This window comes from Bos grunniens, chromosome 11 (assembly GCF_055505025.1).
Source record: "Bos grunniens cultivar Pamir isolate PY7600 chromosome 11, Bosgru_T2T1.0, whole genome shotgun sequence".
NCBI lineage: Eukaryota > Metazoa > Chordata > Mammalia > Artiodactyla > Bovidae > Bos > Bos grunniens.
Window position 1 is genome coordinate 31885064 of NC_141175.1, and position 4916 is coordinate 31889979.

The window sequence follows — 4916 nt, forward strand, 5'->3', positions numbered from 1 at the left end:
TTTGGGTCCCCAACAGATTGGATTGGTGAGTAAGTGAGCGTGGATCTTCTTTACTCCATCCACAGAATCTAATGCTAGTCTCTTCCAGAAACATTCTCACAAACAAACCCAGAAACAATGTTTTACTAGCTACCTGAGCATCCCTTAAGCTAATCAAGTTGACACATATACTCAACCATCCCTTTCAGGATGCTCTACAGCCTCACAACAGAAGTCCAGCCAGGCTCTGTCCCCTGAGTGTGGTTCTGAAATAGAGAAGCATACCTGCTCATTGGTGCCAATGGCACAGTGTTCCAGGGCTAATTGTGCCCACCCTGCCCTATGCAGACAATGAAAGCGTGTCTTAAATGCAAACCCATTTCTTTTCCCTTGACCACACTAAACCTCCTAATTTCTCTTTCCCTCCTCTCCAGTTAATAACTTAAGTCTGCTTGGAGCTAAATGACCCAGTTAATACAGCCTGGCTGGGAACATGGCTAACTGTCAAAGCACCATCCTGCCCTCACTGGGGAGGGACCCTCACAGCACAGGGGCGCATACATGTGCCATCATTTTCTGTTCCATTCCAAGCTTAAGTTTCTAAGTTGAGAACTCAAGAGGCTAGCAGGTTCTGGACCCTCCCAAAGACAGCCAGCATCACCTAAATCTGACCTTGCCTGTCACATAGCTCATCTCCCTCCAGGTCTGGATGGATGAGCACAGGGTTTATTTTGTTTATTAAAGGGGCGATGCTTTCTCTTTTAGAGAAACACACTGAGATATTTATATAGAGGAAATGTGATTTACAAGATTTCCTTCAAAACAGCCTGAGAGGGGGGTAAAGAGGCTCCTGAAATAAGCTTTGGGGACCTCCAAGCCAGAGAAAGTCCTGTGTTCCCACTGAAGGGGTCAGATTACTCTTTCCAAGCTAAGTCACAGCAACCACGGTGAGCACTCCCACAGTTCTGTCGCTATGCACTAAACCAGCTTCATCTGAAGCAGGCAAAACTCCTCATCCCCTCCAGATCATACAAAGCCACTCCAGGCTGCTGCTCTGCGGGCATGGGACATGTACACAGTGCAATGGGTAACTGAGTTCCCAATGGGTAACTACACTTCCTAAAGAAGGTGAGGCCGGCACGACTACAAGAAAGAGCCAACTAGTGCATCTGAGACATGACTTGTGATCATCCCCTGCTCCTAAGGCAGCTTGATCTAAATGAGCAGGAGGTTGGACTTTTTCCCCTGACTGTAAAAAAAAAAAAAAAAATTATTGGAGAAGAGTTGCTGGAGAAATAACAACTTCAGATGATACCACCCTAATGGCAGAATGCAAAGAGGAACTAAAAAGCTGGCTTAAGGGACATGAGTTTAAGCAAACTCCAGGAAATAGTGAAGGACAGGGAAATCTGGCATGCTGCAGTCCTTGGTGTTGCAAAGAGTTGGACACGACTTAGTGACTGAACAATAGTTGTTGTACAATGTTGTGTTACTTTCTACTGTACGGCAAAATGAATCAGCTATATGTTATACACATATCCCCTGCTTTGGATTTCATTCCCATGCAGGTCACCAGGGAGCAATGAGTAGAGTTCCCTGAGCTATACAGTAGGTTCTCATTAGTTATCTATTTTATCCATGTATCAACAGTGTGTGTATATATCAATCCCAATCTCCCAATTCATCCTACTTTCCCTTCCCCTCCTTGGTGCTCATATGTTTTTTCTCTCCATCTGTGTCTCTACTTCTGTTTTTCAAACAAGATCATCTATACCATTTTTTTCTAGACTCCACATATACATGTTAATGACAAAACCTGTTTTTCTGACCTTAGTTCACTCTGAATGACAGTCTCTAGGTCCATTCATGTCCTTGAATTTTTAGTGATATGGAGGCTGAGATTTAACAAATTAAATCATTTTCAAGATTTTAAAAATAGTAGATATTCAATAAATATTTACTTAACAAGTGAAAATAGTCAGACTGCAGCTTCTTCTTTCTTCTCCTCTAAGAGTCTCAACCTCTAGAGGTAAGGTAAGATCACAAAGAAATTATTTCACTGCACTGATTTCGTTTGATCCTAAGAGAGGTTCTGCTTTTCAAAAGAAAAGACCCTGATGTTGTGAAAGATTGAAGGCAGGAGGAGAAGGGGACGACAGAGGATGAGATGGTTGGATGGCATCACCGACTCGATGGACATGAGTTTGAGCAAGCTCCAGGAGATGGTAATGAACAGGAAAGCCTGGCGTGCTGCAGTCCATGGGTCGCAAAGAGTCGGACATGACTGAGCAACTGAACTGAACTGAGGTTCTACTTGTTTTTGAGAACTGTCATGTGTGTTCAGGTTGAATCATAGATAGGGCTTCCCCATTCTCAGAGCTACTATCCAGAGACATCCTGTTAAAATTAGGATCCTAAGTTCCTGGTGGGGATGAATCCTTTCATGCTCACCTTCTTCTAATGAACCACCAAACCAGCTGCACAGGAAAGTTTTCTGCACGTTTCTCCCACCTAATGGAACTGGGCCTAATAGAGAACAGACAGCAGCCACATCTGTTGTACTCAGAGACAAACTATAGGTGTATCGCTAAACTGGAGATTAAGTGTGGGCCTATAAGTTACTAAAATTATTAAACTGGGCACTGATTCCAACTTAGCCCTAGCCTCACCAAGGTCTTCCCCTGTGGTGCTGAGGAGTGACCCAAGAGATGAGAAATCTGGTCATTTCTGGTGATCAGAATCTCAGTGTCACTCTGTGTGTCTTAGTAAGACAGCTGGAATGTCATCTCAAATGTCACACAATGTCCTTACATTTTTTCAAGGAGCTCTTGTATCATGTTAATAGATCCTCAGGACAACTCCATGAGGAGGGTGGGGTAGGGATTAGTATTCTCACTGTGTGCAGGGCAATAGACATCATTCAGCATCATTCAATAAGTCACCTGCCGTCAGACAGGAGTCACTGACTGAGCTGGGCCCAAACTCTGGGGGTGGCCTCCAACTCTCCCTACTGGCCACAGCTGTCACTCACTGTCACCATTTCTGGTGCTCAGTACACTCCTCTGGGCCCTCTACACGCTGAGCGATCAGAAAATATCTATCTTCCTCAACTTTTCTCTCTTTACCATCCTTCTCCTGAACATGGGGTGGAGCTCACAGGAATGAGGCCAGGTCTGCAAACATCAGCTCTTCCTTGAACCTTCTGGGGAGAGTGCCATATAACATATTCCTAGATTAATTTGGGGAGAGTTATTGTGATGAATAATAACATGACAAAGAACATGTCATGTTAAAAGTGCATGTTATGTCCTACTCATAAACACAGCACCTTTTTTCTTTTTTAAAGTCTTAAATGTCCTTTAATATAATATTTTCTACTTGTGTTTTATACATTCTTCATTAAATTGATCCTTATATATCCTGCAGGGTTTTCTTGATATTGTGAATGGCATTTTATACTCAGTTATGTCTTCAATTTTGTTACTTCTGATGTAGAAATACACACTATATTTTTACATCATCTTGTTTCATAACTGAACTCTCCCACTGGTTCTAACAGTTTGTTGACTCTGATGGTTTTTATAAGAAGATAGTACCAGTCTTGTATCATCTTTTTTAATCGTGTGTGTGTGTGTTTGTGTGTGTATGTTTTTGTGTATGTGTTACTTCATTGACCAGGACCTCCATAATTCTGTGACTTAGAGTGATTTTTGTAATTTAAGTCATTATTTTTGTCTGGTCAGTTTAGCTAAAGGTTTGTCAATTTGGTTGGTATTTTCAAAGAAATGCAGATGCATGTTGATGTATGGCAAAACCAATACAATATTGTAAAGTAAAAAAAAATAAAATACAAAGAAACAACTTTTGCTTTTTATATTCTCTATCATTTTCTATATTTCTATAATTTATGCTCAAATCTTGTTTCCTTCCTTCTGTTGGCTTTTTTATTAAATAGGAAAAAACTTGATCCTGGGTAAGATTGAAGGCAGGAGAAGGGGTTGACAGAGGATGAGATGGTTGGATAGCATCACTGACTCAATGGATATGAGTTTGAGCAAACTCTGGGAGATGGTGAAGGACAGGGAAGCCTGGCATGCTGTGGTCCACAGGGTCTCAAAGAAATGGACATGACTGAGTGACTGAACAACAAGAAGGATAAATCCATTTCAGGTTTTCACCAATTTAGTTACACTGTGACATAGCAATGTTACTCCTATATAAATTTATACCTTCTTCTCCCCTGTTGTGCTGTTATTGATATACGTATTATATGTAGATAAGCTACAAACCTCAAAATATATTCTCATGGTATGCCTTTATATAATTTTATGTCTGTTAAACAAGTTTAGAGAATAGAGGAGAATTAATATTTACTTGTAGAGTTTGTTATATTTACCATCTTATTTGCTATTTCTGGTTCTTTGTTCCTGTAGAAATTCAAGTTACCAACTAGTGTCATTTCTTTGTTCCAATACAGTTTTCTCCCAATATCTCCTGGTACTTGTGTTGTCAAAAAATATCATTTCTCTTTGTTAAAATCCCAAACAATAGAATTGTACACATATGGCTCAATACATTAATTTTTAAATCAGTTGAGAAGAAAAAGGAATATGCTTTTATACTATCTTTTATAATAACATAATTATCTTTCAGTCTTTCTTTTTTTAATATGGTTTCAAATTACTGCTTGGAGTCATTTTTATTTTTTTTTTTAATCCTGAGAATTTCCTTTAGTATTTCTTGCAGACCTGCCAGCAACAAAAGCTCTCAGATTTTGTTTATATGGGAATGTTTTTATTTTATCTTCATTTTCAAAAGATTGTTGTGCTGGATATACGAATCTTGGTTTGACAAGTTTGGTTTTTGTTGTTGTTGTTGTTTATCCAGCACTTTGAGTATGTCAACCCACTGCCTTCTGGGCTCTATTGTTTCCAATA